Source organism: Crassostrea angulata, chromosome 4 (assembly GCF_025612915.1).
Source record: "Crassostrea angulata isolate pt1a10 chromosome 4, ASM2561291v2, whole genome shotgun sequence".
NCBI lineage: Eukaryota > Metazoa > Mollusca > Bivalvia > Ostreida > Ostreidae > Magallana > Magallana angulata.
Window position 1 is genome coordinate 2,340,744 of NC_069114.1, and position 21,318 is coordinate 2,362,061.

General features: G+C 33.7%; 1 pseudogene; it reads right to left on the reverse strand.

Annotated features, from left to right (window-relative positions):
• Positions 1–1,702: 1,702 nt before the first annotated feature.
• On the reverse strand, positions 1,703–16,840 carry LOC128180521 (uncharacterized; annotated as a pseudogene).
• Positions 16,841–21,318: the final 4,478 nt, after the last annotated feature.

A 21,318-nucleotide genomic window follows, 5' to 3' on the forward strand; every position in this document is an offset into this window, starting at 1 on the left:
GGTTAATATCACAATCATACCTAATCAGTCAAAATTCAATTATACCTAACGGACATCATCACACATGTGTTGTGGGGTGTCGGCATTTAGTAGTTTATTTGCAAAATGCCTTAATCAATAAGAGCAAGATGAAAAAAAAATATTCCAACAACTTAGGATTTATTTGAACAAATTAAGTATTATTCTGATTAATATTAGTTATTTGTTCGGACGTATATGCTATTTTTTTTCAGACAAATAATATTTGTTTAGACAAAATCGGTTTTGTTCGGACAAATTAAGGGGAATAAGGATTTGTTCGAAGAGAGAGAGAGAGAGAGAGAGAGAGAGAGAGAGAGAGAGAGATGTCATAATATGATACGCATTTTTGAAAACTTTAACTCATATCAGAGACCATGGGCGGATCCAGTCAATTTTTACAGACTGGTGGTCTGAAAGAAATGTTGTTTGCATGCAAGGTCCGAATCCAACCCCTTTTCTTCCTCTTTCCCGCGCATGGAGATGTTATTTTGACAAAGCAGGATTTTTCTCTTGTAACTATGAAAATATTCGCGCTATCCCGGACAAATTATATCATCCCCAACGTTTACATGTACCGACATGCATAATTGTGATAGTTTTTAGCTTTTATTCTGGTAGCAAATTATATAAGATGTTGTATCAATAATTAGGGTTGTCAGAAGGTATTACATTTTTTATCCAAATGTGAGGAGGGGGTGGGGGGTCTGAAACAGATTTAAGTTGATATTCTATGGTGGCAAATTATTCTTACATTTCTCTGGACCTCCGTATGCATGCATAAGCAATGTAACGTAAAACCATATAACTTGAATGTTTTCCTGTATCTTTCAATAGAGCTCTTCTTTTAAAAGAAATACATATAGCCTAAAAATGGCCACATTCAAATTTTAAAGATAGAATAAATGATTTTTATCTTAACTAAATTATAGTTTGTAACTAAACAAATGATTTTTTAAAATATGAGGCAAATCTGATAATAAATCTGTTGATCACTTAGCCTCCTTAAGAAATATTTTTTTTTATAAACAGATAAGTTATTGGTCCAAAGAAAAAGCTAATAAGTCCAAAATAGTTTATTCGTCCACACCAATAACTAATTAGTTTGAACAAATCCTAATTCGTTCAACATGTAACTTATTCGTCTAAACAATCCGTGATATGTTCGAACAAACAATTAAATGTCCGACAAATAACATATTCGTACGACGTATAAGCAATTCGCCGAACAAATCCTCATTTGTCCGAACAAATAGCTAATTCGTCCGAACAAATCGTAATTGTCCGACAATGTTGCATTATCGATTAGGCTAAACAAATCAAAATGTGTCCCTTAAGGGGCCACATATATTGTAAATCAAATCGTATGCTATCAAACAAAAACATATATGACTGGGAAGTTTTATTTGCTTGTCCAACTCGTTGACATGATTATATTTGCTCAGCAAGCTATGCCAATGTCTACCCCATTTTAACTCGTTTGATAGAGCAAACTATTAAATATAAAATCACACAATATATATACTGTAAATTCCTAATTAAACGCGAGGAATTAATATCCGAGTAAAATCGCGATAAGCATCCTTCGCGGAATTCAAAATCTCGCCATTATTTTTTGAGGGTCGAAACTATAAAAAAAAATAAGGAGAAAAGTTCATCGTTTGCGATTTTATGTCCTTGCAATTTGAAACAAACCAGTGGAATCGCTGAATTAAGTACTCGCTTAAAATAAGGAATTTACAGTATCCTCAATAAAATATTACATGCACGTTGACAGTCTAGCAGTCTGTTTCAATGTAACATGTTCATACGGTTGTTTGCCGGTGGAAACGTACAAATGTATATATTAGTTTATCTACACACAATATTTGATTTTCTTCACTTTACCTGTGAAATATTCAGCTACAAACAGGTTTTCGCTTGTGTCAAAACATAAACCAAAGGGATGGTGTAAATCACAGTTGTCAATGTAGCGGAGGAACTGTCCGTCCTGATTCAGGATGTGGATACGGTTGTTGTTTTGGTCTGCTGTCAAGATCCGACTTTGGCTGTCTGTTGAGATGCAGACTGGATCAAATGACCTCTTTTTAGCAAAGGGAGGACCAGTGTAGGTAAAGCGGAGTTTCCCGGCCCAATTGACCACTACTACTGCACGGGCTCTATTATCTGACACACAGATATCTAGGTTCCTGTTTTCGTTGATGTATTTAATGTTACAACCAGATGAATAGAGAGGTTGTTCTTTTTCATTGTACTGAATATTTTGTTTCTCTGTAGAGCCAAAGTAACGCACAACTTTTGCTTGTTTTTTATCGTCATACTCCATAATAACCATGAGTTCGTCAGAGGAGGTACAACAGACACCGAGAGGTATCCACCCCTGTAGTCCGATTACTGTCTGTATCTGTGTATTCTTCACTATCACAGGGCGAAAAACCATCTTTAAGCAAGTCCTTAAAGGTTGCTTAAAGGTGACTTAAAGGAGCTTAAAGGCTATACAACCTTTAAGCCGCCTTTAAGTCACCTTTAAGTAAGTGCTTATAGGTCCTTAATGTCCAAACTTCTTTAAGCTACCTTTAAGCCACCTTTAAGCCACCTTTAAGCTTTTTTAAGTGGCATTTACGCTCTCTTTACACTGCCTTTACACTGTCTTTAAGTGGCCTTTAAGTCAATATTGATCAAGCTGAACAATAAAAACATATATTAAATGCAAAAGCTCTTTTATAGAGATGGGAGGGGGTCATCCGAGTGATAATATAATTTCCAAGGAAGGGGGGAGGGGGGTGTTCCAGGCGGTTTTAATCGTCGCTCCATTAAACACAGATCGCTATCATCAGCACCGCTCCGATGGACACAGATTGCCGTTATAAAATTCTTTATAATTTTTTTGGGGTTTCAAAATTATTGTAGGGATGAGCGCAGTCTCTGTATCTTAATATGTGCATAAAACTAATAAAAGTATGTTTTTTTCCTATTATAAATTAATCGGTGAAAAAAATCTCTCTCTTTCTCTCTCTCTCTCTCTCTCTCTCTCTCTCTCTCTCTCTCTCTCTCTCTCAGTTCATCTGGTTATTAAACAAAATAAAGATAATGAACCAAAACTGCATGATTTAATTTGTTAATCGGTTTAAGGTTTGTATTTTTTTTTTTCAATTTTCATTATTTCCAACTCTAGATCTGCTAGATACATGTTAAAGATGAAAAGACTCTCAACTGCCTTTGTTATATCGGGCAGGATATTACTGCTTTGTTTGTCTAGACATAGTTTTGTTCGTTTGTGTATATCTAATTAAGGTCTTCCGTTTCCAACGGAAGACCTTACTATTATTCTGAAAAAATTTCAAATTTCTTATTATTTTTTTTTTTCTTCTAGACGCCAACTTTGATCCTTAATATCTCGCTCGTTTGTTCACCGATTGTTTTGAAATTTTCAGGACTGATAACATGCCGCGTGATGTTGTCGTTGCATATTTTAGTTGAGGAAAATCCCCATTCGGTTTTGAGTTATTCCCCTTTTAGTAAAATTTAACGACTTCTTTTGTCCAGGGGGGTTTAGCTATAACGATGGCTGGCAGAGTCTCAAAGATGGGCTTGTATGGAAGCTAATACATTGAATTTGTGCGAGATATATTTTATTTATTATTTAAATGCAAATAAAAGGGGTGGTATAGATGTTGAAACAAAGGCAAGAAAAAAATTCAAAAAAATTCGCGTATTTTCCGTGTTAGTTTCCTACCTGATAAAAATTTGTTACAACATGTATTTTAAAAGATCTTGGTCTTACCAAGACCTTTCATTCGGTATACAGAAAAAGGGGCTGGCCCCTATAATTAAGGAGTTAGATGCGTCAAAAGTTTCTTGTCAATAACTTGTAAAGGAATAAAAATTTCTAATGCATTATTGAAGCAAAGTTGTAAAGAAATTAATTTTGAATCCTTCCGTGGTATTCAATTTAATGTTCTCGTAATTTATAGCCAGTATTTGCAGAAACAATTGTTGTCAGTTCGGTCCATTTTTGTGGGGGTGCGCACGTTTAGGAGGTTATGAAAGGGCTTTTTGTAATGCACTAACTGATACATGCAGCGCGCAAAAATAATTCTACATAAAATTCCCAAATGTTTTTATTCATATGTACATATTCATTTCATAAAGATGAACGTTTTTGACCTTATTTTTGTTGTTTGTTTCATAACTGTGCCCCTTTCTATATTTAGATGCATTACGAGACTCAGGTAACAGAGTCGCTAGCTGTATTCAGGCCGTCGCCTTGACGACAGTGCATATGCTTGTAGAGCTGGACGTACACATGTTTAACGCCCCACTGTGTTACTGTAACAGAGACATTTTGAATTGTTTCAGTACTGGGAGATGTGTTAATTAAATGGTTCGAATGCATGGTAATTAAACTCAACTTTTCTACAGTACGTATACACGGCCGTCATATAAAGCACAATGTGTATTACTGACATGACAAATGTACGCTGGCAATTTAAACGAACGCGGGATTGCTCCCGATAGAACATTTCTTTTAAAGCAAAACAAAATACTGATTTCCGATGGATATAATATTATCATCGTGGAGATGATTTTAAAAAGTGAACTTAATATTCGTATACGATAATATTTGAATCCAAAGCCGCTATTTTTAAGTAACGGTTATTAGGGATACATGTATTAATTATGACTTGCCCCGCGTTTCACGTTTTTTACTTGCAATGCATCTACAAACGAAAATACCAAACAACCTTCGGCAGCAATTTATAAATAATTTATTACATACTAGTACACAATATTAAAGAGATAATTAAATAAATTGTGCTTTATAATTGTACTCGCTATCTTCCGTGGAAATAATGGCATGGAAAAAATGTTGTTCAATGTTCATCAAAAACGATGTAGCCTTAGCAATCGAAAATAATTAACAAACTGTATATTGATAGATTGACACATTAACAAACATTCAGACCCGCAATGTATTTTTTGCAAATTCTATAAAATGTAGACTCAATAAGTTAATTTTTCCGTTTGGGGTATTTTGAATCACATGTGTACGCTATGTGTACATGTACATATAGATTAATAGCCATATAGATAAACACTTTCAGTGTTGAATTTTTAAAAGATATTTTGTACATGCAAAGCAATCCAATGCAAGGGCTATTAAATTCGAACAATGTACATACGATAGGGATCGAACTGATACTGGTTCTGCTTGTTCTACAAACAGCGAATGAAATGCGAAGTATTAGGGTGTTATTTTTTAAACAAATAAGTATTGCTCTCTTAAAACCTTGCATTACTAAACAAAGTATTTCATCGGAAGCATTATTAGTTACCTTAGCTGCATATATGTAGCTCTCCTTCTGGAAAAATTGAGTACCATCCGAAATTTTTCATAGCAATAGCTTTCCAAAAAGCTTGCCTGACTACCCAAATTTATTCAATGGAAGCATGCATGTATCAATTAGACTATCTTATAAGAAATGAAATTTAATTTTCGCTGCGGATCATAAATTATTAAACTGAACGTGCAGAGTTTAGAAGCAATTTCAATCTTTTTCTTCGATCGAGTGCATGTACCTGTATATCACTGGAAATTAAATCATTTCATTATTTTAAATCATTTTAGGAATGTACATGTATCGAATAATCTCAAACAGCCAAATTGAAAATTGAATTTGTTATATATTAGATGCAAAATCAAAGACATTTTGTTATTTCTAACCATATAGGAAAGGATATTCAAACACGTACATGTAGCATCGTTATTTGAAAGTGTGTGTGTGTGGGGGGGGGGGGGGGGGGGGTTTAGGTGGGCAGCTTCATCAAAAAAAAATCTTGACAAGGAATTTAAAAAATGGGGAATTTTGAAAATCCTAATCCGTAGGTGGGAGGGGGTATTTACATTTTAACTTCAATTAGAATTACTTTATTTTTTGGTTCCATTTATTACATGCTCCGACAAAAGTGAAAGATCCATGATATCTCTATTTATTATATGACCAGTTAAGAAAATAGAGTGGGTAAGACCATCTACACATCATGTGCTCTGGCCTAACTTGGACTCGCCCACTAATCGGCGAGCCAAAATTATGAATGAGACGTATTATGGCGCGAAGTCTTTCTTTACCACTCACGCAACAGCTGAGATCTCAGATAGATCCATCGGCATAGATCCACTGGGAGGGTGTCAACTAATAACTACATATATTATACTTTGGATTGAATGTTTTAGAAGAAATCTATCGAATTAACATACACACTTAATTGACTAGCAATTTTTAGATGTACATTTACATTTGTACACGCGAGTGAAACCCTTTTCCAGATGAATGAAATCGCCCAATTGATCGAAAATCGGGTCACACGTACCCCACTTCGGCGAATTACTTGTACGTAGCCCCTCCAGTAAATATTCCAATTATATGAATTTATATTTGTTTTAATTAATCCAAACTGATGATTCTTTGTTAATGATGATAATCCAACACCAACTATTACTTACATTGTACTACTTAGACAATGTGTATCATCTTGCGATGACACCTCCCTCTTTTTTTTTTGACCTTTCAAATATGGCAATCTATTTTTAAATCAGGATTACACACGTGCAATGTGAAATGCCCTTTTAATTGAACACTCTTGCTCATTGTGCTTATTACATCCCATATAACGTTTTCATCAATTATGAATATAAATGTTGACACATTAAAGATGCATCCTCAGGCAATTATTAATTCAAGCTTGTGGGTGCCCCCCCCCCCCCCCCCCACTTTTTCTCACAGCAACTAATTTTTTTAAAATTTGCTTATAAAAAATTGAATTATCAAGGATGTAAAAAATTTATATAAAAATAAGGAAATTAGGATTGAAATTGGGAGTTGTTTTTTTTTTTTGTTTTTTTTTTTTGCTTGTCAAGATTTTTTGGATGAGTCTGCCCCCCCCCCCCCCCACTTTCAAAAAGGATGCTACGTGCCTGCATAAAGATAACAACATTCAAGGGCCTTCCGTCATTTTCAAGCCATGATAAACATGATAAAAAGGACTCTCAAAATAAGAAAATAGACGCAAAGTAAACTGCATTCATGGCATATGTTCACATTGTATGATGTGTCTCAAAATTCCTATTTTGGACTCGTCCACTATAACTACGAAAAAATTAATGAATGAGACATCCTGATTCTGGCGCGGAGTCTTGTAAATGAAATTTCCATTGATCTGAATGGATTTTTCCGTGAGGGTCGGGGTACTAGGTATAAAAACAAATTTAATCGTTCAAAGTTTTGAATTGTTAACAACGATATATCAGATCGAATGTTTTAGAGCGATTTATAAATCCAAAATACAGTCATTTTAATCTGTTGACGCGTGAGCATATGTATTAAGTAGGCGGGCATCCCTACACCCTATTAATTGAAGACAAATGAAATCGCGTCCAGCAGAACTCCCTGGCATTTTAGTGTTTGTTATTATAAATTTATGATTTTGTTTGTTAATAACAATTCAACATCAATTATTAATTAACAATGTACACTCTAGTACGCTTATACACAGTTTTGTTGCGATGACCCCCCCCCTCCCCGGACATTATACCTATTTTTAAATCAGGATTACACACGTGCTTGCATGTGCAGAAGACAATCTGGAACTTAACTGATAACTATATCATCTCTTTGGAGATTTATTTCTCCGTAAGCAAATACGTGTAGTAACTGATACATGCAATTGTGAAAACCATAGAGGAATGCATAATCTGCGCATAATAACTAACTGCTTGATGCAATATTTCTTTTTTCCAACATGTTTTAAGTCAATGATAATATGAAAATATATGCTTGACTTCATATCGGAAATTACTCATTTTCTTTATTCCCCTTTTCAATAAACAAAACAAACCAACAGACCAAATTGATCCAGATAAATAAATTATCAAAAATAAACCTAAAAAACAAACTACACTTTCATCCTTCACCCACAATATTGCCTTTTCGATATTTGTCATCGTGGTAGATCCGTGTAACAATCTATTAAGTAGGTGCTTGCACGACATAGAACCGGCCCTTGCTGATCAACGTTTTCATTAACACATATAAAGGAAAAAAAAATATTTAGATTTTTTCTTGGATTTATTTTGATGTAAATAAAAAAGAGAAGAAATTAGTTCTATAATATATATGCGATGTAAATCTTTTTTCCACGCAATATTTCGTATAAAACAACGAAGAGTAGTATCTTGTAACTTCATTCAAAATTTGATTAGACCTTTAAATTGTAAAATGCTAACATTGAATATTGTGCCCGATTTCTTTTTTTTTAAGATAAAACTTTATTTAAAAAACTGATTCTTTGAGACAAAATAAATAAACATAATCAGTTTGATATTCTCTAAGTGCAGTTCTGTAGCTCTTAGTCTGAAAAAGAATCGGATGGACGACCTAGGACCCAGATCGTCCATCCAAATTCCTTGAATATTGCCATTTCTTTCGTACGCGGACGCATGTTGTCCGAATACTCACCAAGACTAAATGGTTCGTATTTTAAGTTTTAACTGCGTTTAAAGGTAATATTGGAATTCCGATAATTTTGAAAATGATTAATTAAATAAAAATGGTTAAAATTACCGTCAAATTACCGGCATCGGCCTTCCCCATGCGCGAATCTAGAAGAGTAGGGTGAGGGTTCCAGACCCCACCCCAACCCCCGCAAAATTTCTTTCCATTACATGTACAATATAAAATTACAAAAATATGCCTCGGACATCCCCAGGCAAACTCAAATAACCGTCAGACACTCAACCCCCACCCCAGGAAAATTTTTCTTATCTGCGCATGCCCCCCCCCCCTCAAAAAACAAAATTATTCTTCAGAACCCCCTGTAAAATTTCCAGGATCTCCACATACATTCTAAAAGATTCATTGGCCATTGCTTTCGATAAAAAATGCGAGTAAAATGTTTAGTCTTTTTACGTTCATACCGGGCATACCCACTGTGTGATTATAATCGTCGTCCATATTCTGTGTATATTGAGTCAATTATGATGATTCGATAAGTTTCTCAAAATAAAATGCACATGCAAAAAAACAACATGCGGCGAATCAAACTTCAGACAACTTTTAAAGATCTGTATTTGCTTATATACATGTACTTTGTTTCTTTTACACAGTGTTTATACATCTAATATTGCACCATGGTCAGGTATCAATTTTTATATTACGTCACAAGTATGACGCAGCTACGACGGAAGACCTAATCGTTGCTTGCAACGAGCTCGTCTCTAGTTAGAGTCTATTGTTTGTCCAACTTAAGAAAACCCCTGGAACTAACACAGAATATACAAGATATACACAACAGTTGTGTCGTGTGCCCAGGTGCATGTTTGTGTATATCTGATTAAAGTCTATTGTGTGTCCAACTTAAGAAAACCCCTGGAACTAACACAGAATATACAAGATATACACAACAGGTGTGTCGTGTGCCCAGGTGCACGTCAGGGTTTCTAAAGGCGTTGAATCTTAGTATGTACGAGTATACGATAAGTCTAGTGAATAAAAGTTAATTTACATTTGTAATTCATTTTCAAAGTATTATTTCCTAGCTCTGGGTTTCAAAGATGTTACGTCTACAAATTAACGATACATGTATGTAAGAGTAAAATCTTGAGGCTAATTAATTAATGTATTGGTGATCATAAATAGGGGTTGATTATTTAAATATATGTATAAGGGTAAATATGTCAAATATACCCGGCCTGGCACATCATACAATTGTATGTACAAGTCATTTGCAATTGCCACATGCAGTAAATACGTCACCGGTAATTGGTAATTTTGTTTGTTATAGAATTGATAGTTTAAAAATCATGTACATACAATTACATGTAAATATTTAAGCATATCGGAACGGCGCCGCGATCATGAAAACCGGGCAATTGCGGGAAATTGAACAAATACCCTAATAGTATCAATGCATTTAATAAAATAAATGATTTCATTTTCTTTCTTACATTTTTATAGCTATAAATTAGATGAATTACGTATATCTACTCGGTTTAAATTTATTAACTAAGAAAGCCTACTATAGTGAACCTAACGGTTTCCATTTAGGTATAATATATTTTTGTTCACTGAAGACCAAGTTCCGTATTTCATTCTAAATACATGCATGCATGTAATTTATAAATTAGATATAATTGATTGTTACAAACTGAATGGTTTGTCAAAATCTTTTCAAGTAAACACATTCAATACAGTGATTCAATATCCACTGATATATAGGATATAAAAACTCTCAGAAATTAGTAAGTTGCAGTGGCGCAGAGGATGTGTGGTGATGCTATTAAACTAAGGGTCCCGGGTTCAATTCTCACCGCGGCCGGTTTTTTTTGGGTGTTTTTTTTCTTCATTTTTCTTTCTAGAACAAAAACCGTTTTAATACCTTTTCTTTCATAAAGTTAATACATTTTGTTGGAAATTAAGCACAATATTGAATTAAAATTTTTTTAATGGCTTAAAGGTGGCTTAAAGGTAGCTTAAAGGTGGCTTAAAGGTGACTTAAAGAAGTTTGGACATTAAGGACCTATAAGTTGTCCTTAAAGGTGGCTTAAAGGTGGCTTAAAGATAGTCTTTAAGCTGCCTTTAAGCCATCTTTACGCTTTCTTTAAGCCACCTTTAAGCAATACATATAGCTTAAAGGTAGCTTAAAGGTGGCTTAAAGATCGTCTTTAAGCTACCTTTAAACACCTTTAAGCTATCTTTAAGGAGGACTTAAAGATGGTCATTCATCCTGTGTATGTTCACAGTTCTATCTTTGTCATCAGTATAAACTAGATCTCCACTCCTTGCCACTGCTATGTCCCATGGCTCGTTCCCTGACTTCGTATGGATTGACTCAACTAGTCCCCCTTTCAGGTTGTAAAGACTCATTATACTGGCATCATAACCACACATCCAGATTTCTGCATCATTTGCACAGGAAATACTGCATAATCCAAACGGATATTCATACGCTGTTTTCATTTGTGTAATGATTCGTGGCACACAAATAAGCCGTCGGTCAAAAGGAGAGGGCTCAACATTAGAAGAATCCATTGTGAAGCCATGTTCTTCTGTTTTTAAAGTCATCGTTGATACAAACTCAAACTCTTTACAAAGCTGTTCTTTGTTGATGCTCTGAGAGATAACATTTGGTAAGGAAACACTGAGTTTAGGAGGCAGTCTTCTGAATTCAGCATTCTTGGATTTGTAGGCAGACACAAGGATGATATCATTTGAATCCAGTAATTGTTTCAGATCAGCAATGCTCTGTATGATTTTAGAAATATTGTGTGTTATTTCAACTTCTTGTTTGCTTAGAACATCAAGATATTTTGATTCCATTTCATCAAGATCCGATTTCAGTTTCTGCATTATATTATCTATTTCTCTGTGCAGTTTTTCTCCATGTTCGTGGATTGCTGCTGTCAATGTCTTGCAGTTTTCATTTAGACTAGCTTTTTGTATTGAAATGTTGGATACAATCTCTTGATATTTAGGATATATATTTTTTTCAAAATCTTGTAAATCTTTTTGCAAGAAATGTATTTTGTTTTGTAAACTTTCTAATATATCCACAACGTCATGAGTTTGGTGTTCCTCACAGGAAACACAGAGTTCACAAGTAGAAATGTTGCATTGTTCACAGTAATGGTCACATATTTTTGTCGAATGTTTTTGACATTTAGGAAAAGATCCTCGATATTTAAATGACACAACTTTGTGTTCTTTGGATTTATCAGATAGATGTTTCCCTTTACAGTCATCACACAGATGTATGTTACAAATTGCACAGTGTAGAGGGGGGACCGGGGTCTCACAGAGATGACACCGTACCACATCCTGGAGGTCGTACTCAGGGTCCATGGTCAATCGACCTCTTCACAACTGAGGACAATTCTAAAATTGCAAGAACTGAATTTCTATTTTAACTCTAACAAACCTTCAATGCAACTTCTACTAAACTTAGTCTAAACTTTAAAAAACGATTTAAAAATAATTGATTACCCTTTACGTGTATAAACATGTACTTATTAAATGGTGATTGATGACACAATAAGATTGAAAGTAAAGAAAAAAAAAATAATAAGATTAGTCAACAAATATTTTTGCTCATCTACAATAAGGTAGTATGTTTGCTTAGTTTTTAAAGAGAAATTAGAACTATTTTAGATTTATACTTCACAAACTTGATTGATAAAATGTCCACGCCCTTCTCTTACACAATTTCATGAATCAGTTACTGGCATGCGTTTACAATCTTTTTCAAAGATAGACGCTTTAATATTTTAAATCTATGTAATCTAAATTTAACACTTTTTTCATTCATTTTTTTTGGTAATGTAAAATAACTGTTTTAAAATATATGACTACAAACCCTAATCCAACATGGCGAGTCAAGGTTATAACACTTTTTTCTGGTCCTTATGAAAACTGTCTTGTCGTTCCATCGTATGAGTACGTATAAGAGGATTTTGAGTTTCCTTCAAAGATATTTGTCATTCCATCTAGTTTATTAGTAGTTACCATTCAACCATAGTTCTTTATTTAAATCAGAACAAGTCGTGTACACTTAATAATGCATATCACTAAATCAATCTACCCTTTTTTGATCAAACATGCATTAACGTCGTGCTATTTCATATTCAAAATGTTATATTCAATTTTTGGACAGTAAAAACAAACATGAGTGGTTCTTTAGGATTGAAATAAAATTTCTGATACAAAGAATTGCGTGAAATGGCTTGTACTAAACGCTCTTTAACTACACTAGTCAAACACGATGTATATCCTTCTCTTTCTCCTGTGGTTTACAAATGTTTTAACACATTATTTCATAAATGTCCATACTCTCATTCAAATATACAATATTTTTAACAGAAATACTTAATACTTTGTTTCTCTGTGGAGCCAGAGTGACTCTCAGCTTTTTTGTTTGTTTTATCATTATTTTTCATGATAACAAGGAGGTCTCCCGACTAGATCCCCATGCGTGGGTGTTAAGGAAGCATATGGGCATTTAGCGTCTTATTTTGACTGTTATATTCAAAATCGTGAAATTTAATAACTATTTTGAATAAGATCAAAAACTTTGTATTATCCTTTAAAATAGATGTAAGTGCAGTAAAATTAGGTAGTTCATTACTGCCACATTGGTGCATTATCACGTGACAACTATAAATAATTTACGTATATTCCTTAACATAAAATGGAGTACAACAACACTACCCCGTGGTTTCCAAAATAAAATAAACATATCAAGTGAAGGCAAAACATCTCAGTTTAATCAAAACCGCTGCTAGAATGCTATGTTCTTTTTAATTGAATAGTTATTCATCCGGCTCTCGTCAAACCTTCCAAACTTTTATAAAGTTTGCACGGAAAACAGTATGTTGCATTAAAACCACTGAAAACATGGGATTCTAGCAGCATTTTTCTAAGCATTGATCAAACAATCAATATGTGTAAAAATTGAAGCTCAATATATACGATGTAGTGTTGTTCTAGTCGGATTTTTATATCGTAAACAACGACAAAGGAAAGCCTGGCCGAGAAATAAAAGCAAATTTACATGCCTTTTAACGAATGATTCATATAACTAAAATCTTTTCCAGTATTCGTATGTTTAATTCTCAATTAATCACACCACAATACTTTATTAGAGTTCTTAAATTAGTTATATTTTAAATATGTTTACAATGCTTCCCGATCAAATTCACATGACATCAACCTTAAATCCTGACGTCATCAATGTGTTAATCTACGTACATGTAATACAAACTAATTTCTGGGGAAAAAATTGTCTTCAGTATTTTTTATTTGTTTTTGGTCTACGTTTCGTTGTTAGATATTTGAATATGTACATAATAACTAAGATTTGTGATTTCATGGAATTACATGTAACTCAGATTCCATATGCTTACTTAACACCCCCGCGCACTCTTTGTTACATCGCTGTCCCGTGGGTCGTTTTCTAACTTGGTTTAGAGTGATGTCATTAGTTCCCCTACAGGTTGTAGAGACTCATTATATTTCCATTATAGCCACATATCGAGATTTCTTCATCATTCACACAAGAAACACTGCATAACCCAGACCAGTATCCATACTCAGTGTTTATATGAGTGGTCTTTCTGGAGCAAAGGATTCAACACGAAAACAATTGATTGTGTAGCCATGTTCATCTGTTTTTATAGACAACGTTGATACACAACCAAACTCTATAAAGCTGTTCTTTGTTGATCATCTGAGAAGTAAAACTGTGAGTTTAGGAGGAAGTCTTCTGAATTCAGCATTTCTGGAGTTGTTTGGCAGAGACAACGATAATATCGTTTGATTCCAGGAATTGCTTTAGATCAGAAATACTCTGTGTGATTTCAGAAATGATTAATATTAATTATTTCAACTATCTATTGTTCTAGAACATCCAGGTATTTAAATCCATGTCATCAAGATCTGATTTCTTTTCCTGTATAATGATATTTATTTTTCTGAACAAATCTTCTTGCTTTTCGATTGTTGTTGTCAATTTCGTGCAGTTTTCATTTAGATTAGCTTTATCAATTGAATTGTTGGATACACCTTCTTGATATTTAGGATAAGTTAATTTGTCAAAATCGTGTAAATCTTTTTGCAAGAAATGTTTTGTTTGTAATTTTTCACAATGTCCACTACATTATGCACTTGATGTTCCTTAGAGGAAACAGAAAGCATACACAAAGCAATACTGCATTGTTCGAAATATTGACAATATTTGTTGAATGTTTTTAATAATTAGGAAACGATCCTCGATATTTGAATGGCATAACTTTGTGTTCCATGGAATAATCAGAGAGATGACTCATCTCACTGCCTTCACACAGATGTATATTACAAATAACACAGTGTAACTCTTTACTGGCTGGGGTATCACAGAGATGACACCGTACCACATCTTGGAGGCTGTACTCAGTGTCCAAGGTCAAATAATTTTTTAATAACTGTGGAAAATTCTGAAATTAAGAGAACAAGATCTATGTGTGTAACTTTTGTAAATGATGCGGTAACTAGATAACCAGTGGGGAATTGAAATGGTATTTCTGCCGCTTTGAGTATGCCGAAGGAGTAGATGCACTCGCTTTGCTTTTCTTTAATAATCTGGTAACAGCTTATTTTAAACTCATCGTTAAAAAATTGGAACAGCAGTGTTACCTTGCAATGTACAGGCCTATATGTTCTTTTTAATTATTCCTGGAATTTGAACAGCCAGCCTCGCCGTGATCGCTGATCTCAAGCTAAATTTTCTAATTAGCGAATTAGATATTGTGTGTTGATATTTTTGTAGGTTACGCATTTGATTTTTTATTATTTTTAACGTTGTATTCTGTTTGCTGACAATTAAACAGATACAACTTAATATTTTGTTGACAGTCTTTATTTTTGAAATTCCCGTTATATGTAAATAATGTTAAATCAGAATAATAGAGAGAAAAATAGATCTGGAAATTTTTTTTGATGCAGCTATCAAAGAAATTTTTCGACCAATCTGAAGGAACAATATCTTATCAAACTAGTAATTATTGAATTATAAAAGTATCACGTTCTTCTCTTATATAATTTTAATAGTCCACTACTGACATATAATTACAATCTTTTTTGAAGATTTTTTTTTCAAAATGTTTAACAGGATGTAATCTGAAGATTCCACTTTCATTATTCATCTGGTATCGTGTAAAATAACCGTTCTAAGATATACGACAACGAACCCTAATCCAGCAAGGCGAGTCAAGGTTATTAAAATTCTTTCTGGGTTGGATGAAGGCTGTCTTGTCGATCCGACAGACGAGAAAATATTTCAAGATTTGGAATTTCCTTCAAACTTCGTTCATTATTTAATTTAGAACACGTCGTCTATTCATAAGAATGCATATCAATAGATCACGGGGCCGTCATTTAATCATTACTCTACCCTTTAGCAATCAAACATACATAAGCGATGTGCTGCTTTATATTTGAATATTTTTTTTAATTTCCTGACAGTACAAAACAAACATTAGAAATTCTTTAGGATTCAAAAGAAATTTAAAAGTCTGATGTAAAAAAAATGCATAAAAGGTTTGTACTCAACGCTCTGAAAGTACCTCTATTAATCGATATCTGTCTCTTTCTTGTTTCCTGGATGAATATTTCATAAATAGTCCATACTGTTATTATGATACGTGTACAATTAACAGTGACTCTAGTTAGTAAGCTAAGAAGAACCTTATTTCAATTAATTTTGAATAGTACATGTATAATTTTTTGTAATTTAAAATCCATTTTGTACCATGTTCAAGCCAATACGTTATAACTCATTTGTTTAATGATTTATTGTATAAACTTTATTTGTTTCTGATACATCAATTTGAATCAGAGTAACAGTTTGTGTTCACCAGTAATCGTAAGTCAGAACAATTGCCATTTTAGCATTAAAAATGCAATGTTCACACTTTTTCATATATCTAAATATGAATGTAAACACAGTTTGATCACATGTAATACTGAATTTTCTTCACTTCTCCAGTGTTCTCAGCCACATATAGATAGTCTTTGGTGTCTACGCATAAACCCCATGTACTATGTAAATCACAGTTATCAATGTAACGGAGGAACTGTCCGACTTGATCTAAGATATGAATACAGAGGTTGTTACTATCTGTGGTCAGGATCCGACCCTGGTTGTCTGCTGTGATACCATATGGTTCCAATGATTCTTTTGTGGTATAGGGCTTGCCAGTGTATGTAAAGCGGAGTTTCCCAGCCTTATTTACCATCACTACTGGACGGGCAATCCAATCAGATATACATACATCTTGGTTTATGTTTTCACATATATATCTAATGTTAGATATTCCACCAGATGAACAAAGAGGTTGTTCATTGTCATCATATTGAATAATTTGTTTCTCTAAAGAACCAGAGTAACGCACAACTTTCGTATATTTTTCATCATCACTGTCCATGACAACCAGGAGGTCACCAGAGGAGGTACAGCATACACCTCTTGGTCTCCAATGAAGAAGTTTTATCACTTCTTGTATATGTGCATTTGTTATCGTGTTCACAGTTCTATCGGTGTAATCAACATAAACTAGATCCTTACTCCTTGTCACTACTATGTCCCTTGGCCTGTACCCTGATTTAGTTTGGATTGAATTCAGTAGTGTGCCATGAAGGTTGTAGAGTCTCATTGTGCTGTCTTGACCGCATGCCCATATTTCTTCATCACTCAGACAGGATAAACTGCGTAAGGTATTGTGTTCATAATTAGTTTTTATATTTGAAATAATCAGTGGTTTATCAATCAGCTTCTTGTAAGAGGGAGAGGATTCAACATTTCGGGAGTCAGAAATGTTGTAATAATCCTTTTTGTCTATGGAACACATTGACAGAGAACCAAACTGTTCTGTAATGTGTTCTTTGTAAATTTTCTGAGGGTCAAAGATTGGTAAAGAAACTGTGATGTTCTTAAGCATTCTCCTGAATTCGACATTTTTTGATTTGAAAGCAGAGACAAGGCTGATATCCTTTGATTCCATTATTTTTTTAGATCAGCAATGCACTGTCTGATTTCAAAAATGATTGGTGTGTTTTCCTCTTCCTGTTTATTCAATACATTCAGGCTTTCGTCTTCCATTTCATCAAGATCAGATTTTAGTTGCATAACAATATTGTCTATTTCTTTGTGCTATACATCTTCATGGTTGTTGATTGCTCTTGTCAAGTTCTGGAGATTCTTATTCAAATCAGCTTTGTGATCTGGGATTTCTGATGCTACCTCTTGATATTTAGGATAAATGGAATGTTCTAATTCTTGTAAGTCTCTCTGTATATCACGTTTTTTTCTCTCAAAACTTTCCAAAATATTTACAACCTCGTGAGTTTGATGTTCTTTTGAAGAAAAACAAAGTGCACAAATAGTAATGTCACATTTCTCACAGAAAAGTTCAAATATTTTTGTGGAATGAATTTTACATTTTGTAGTCGATCTCCGCATTTCGAATGGCACTACTCTGTGATCTTTGGATTTATCAGGAGGATGTTCTTCTTTACAGGTTTCACACAGATATTTGTCACAAATATCACAGTGTAAAGGTGGGGTCGGAGTTTCACAGAGATGACACCGTACCAAATCCTGAAAGCTGCACTTCGGATTCATGGTCTTATATTTTGTTAACTGCAGATTGTGAATTCCAGTTTTTAAATTCCCTTTAACATTTATAACGTATTCGTGTGTTTGTATAAATCAAATTCCTTTAACGTTTAAGCGACACGAGCGGGCTCATTTTTTATTTAAAAACCGGATTTCCTTGTACATTACCTCTTATTGTTTGATGACGTTTGACTTTTAAAGCTGAGGAGATGTTTAAATAGATAGCCATGTCTGTCGTGTTTTTATTTTTAAATGAAAACAATGTACTGTTATGCAGAATATCGAACCCGAACATTAAAATATTCGAATATAAAAAATTAATGTTCTCGAAAATATGTCAACCAGACGCTACATAAGTGTAAACGTGATCTGTAGTTTGACATTTTGTAGCTGTTCAGCAAATTTTATATTTTTCCACAAACGCGCAAAGAAAAAAAGTGTGGAAAACTGAAGTGGGACAGACAGACGGACGGACTGACAGACGGACGGACAGACGGACTGACGGACGCAGAGTAAAGCTATAGTCCCCTCCGGTGAAAACCGGTAGGGGACTAAAAACCGACACCTGTGCAGAAAAAAACTAGGTTTAATTTGCAACCGTTCTTTCATTAGAGGTCCTGTAACACAGGCTTTGCTTACACCTCTGTCAACTCCAGATTCCAAGATTCTTGTTAAGTCTGACACGATGGGCAAATTGTAAATATAAGATTTCTCATGATTTGCGATGTTATACGATTTGTATCCAACGAATTGTGTGTTTTCCATCCCCGAGCCTTGAAAACCATATGTGGCCCGTTAAATCAATGTTGTTAAACATCGATTATGTAAATTTAAACAAAAAAAGCTGTCTCTATCTTCTACTTTGTGGCTTTATTGAAATTTAATATAGCACTGAATCATGATTTTTTTAAGTATACAGTCTCATAACTGCAGCAGTGTGTGCATACAAATTGAGTAACATGCGTTAGCGCGTTATGAAAATTTGTATGCATACATCGCTGCAGTTATGAGACTGTAGACTTAAAAAAATCATGATTTAATGTTTATATTTACATTATTTTAACTTCATGCCTTGTCTGTAAATGTGATTTATAACTTAAAATTCCTATCTTATCCCAAGGATAGGTTCATATTAATGGATGAGCCACAGAAACCACAAGCGGAAACTTTGATTTTCGCTGGTGACATTGCAGTTCACAGCATTCACCGTTTGTGACGTCATAATAAAACTCGTCATTTTAACCTTTGAGTACCCTGTGTGCATTGCAGTGCTATAACTGCCGTAGCTTTCAATACACTTTACAAGCAAAAAAAATGTGAAATGTAAATACTATGTTTTAATTTTTTTTCGATATACAGATGAAGCACTTCTATTAAAATCTAGTTTCCCAAATACATTCCTTACTGGTTTTTGCTGGAGCCACCCAAATATTTGTATTTATTTTTTGAATTTAATCATTTGATCTTGAATGTAACTTGTTAATTGTCATGATTGGTATAACAGCTACCCAAATATGTGCAAGGAATGAGTTGCATTAAAGTACCCCTCTATATCAGGTCCCACTGTTACCAATTTTCCCTTAGTCAATACTCGGCCTCAAGTCAAAGTATTTATCTTAATTTTATGCACTTTGCTTAAAAGGATTTAAGTTGAGGAATGAGTTGAGTGAATTGAAAATGTTGGTGTGGTGGAGCCTGGACCCTAATTTTTTCTAATAAAATTGAGGTTACTGATCAGACATAGTAACATATCTAAATCTAATGTTACTTATCAAATAAAATATTAATTCAGTTCATCATAATTATTGGTCAGTAGTAATGAAATGTTTAAAAAAATCTCTATTTGATATTATTTCAAGGATATTGTTATTATACATGTATAATTAATAAATTAAACTTTACTACATATCATAAACGTGTGGAAAGTCTCAGGTGATGTATATACCTTAGGAACAAGATATGATTGAGAGTAAAACATTAGGCAACTGATCTTACAATGTTATAATTTATTTTTTTTTAATCAATTTTAAATTTTGAACGGAAAGCTATTCAATATGTTTTAAATAAAAGATATCTCTGTATTAAACACAATTTTTTCCATAAAATCAACTCATCTACACGTATTCTCCGTATATAATTGTCACAACTGAACTCTCTTTGCGGTTGATTCTTTCAATGCCTACTAAAAATTAACAATTACTTGGTTTTTATGACTCCTTTTGTTCAATAAATAAGCACAACATTCAAAGCTAAAAAATAAACTTATCTACATGTACGTACACACATGAATATTACAGCATTGTTCCCCAGGGGCCTCAGTAGTTCAGTAAATCATCAACCAAGCTCAACAACGATCCAACATGATCCATCACTGCTTACCACATTTCAACCCGTTCCGCCATTCAAGCGTACATTGTAAAAATCCCAAAAATTAGTAAACGAGTTGTGTTAATCGTATATTTATCATAATAATGATTTACAGTATAATGGGATATATAGAAAAGAACGATTATTTTAAATGAGTAATCAGAAATACCTCTTCCTTGTTTGGTTTTTATTTACTCCACCCAAGATCAGATGCTGGGTATTAAAATCAGTTTTTTGTTCTGAAATACTAAAAACAATCTCTAGTTATTTATGATAAATAAAATTATGTAACACTTAACAATGTATTCGTAGGAAGTTTGTTTTTGGATAAAAAAAAAATCCACACCTACATTTTCTCTTTTTATACAATGAAATAGAATTCCCTTTCTTGAATTATTTTTCAACTTAGAGTTGTCACATTAAAATTAATCATTGTATATATTTATTTTCGTATTTTATCTCAACCACATATCCCGTGGTGAGCCCCTTAGTATTTTAGTCTTACGTATTTGTAAATACCCATATTGAACCTCAGTTCACTGGGCCAGTCCGTGCAGTATCAGTTTGGACACGGCAGTCCAGAGGGAAGGACGTTCTTATACTTCTCTCGTACATACCATCCAGTCACTATGCATTTTGTTAATATAAATAGTTGTGTGCATACTCTGGGGTGAACCTGGTACCGGCTTTTTCTGAGGTGAGGTTTATTAATTGTCAATTTTATCGTCATTT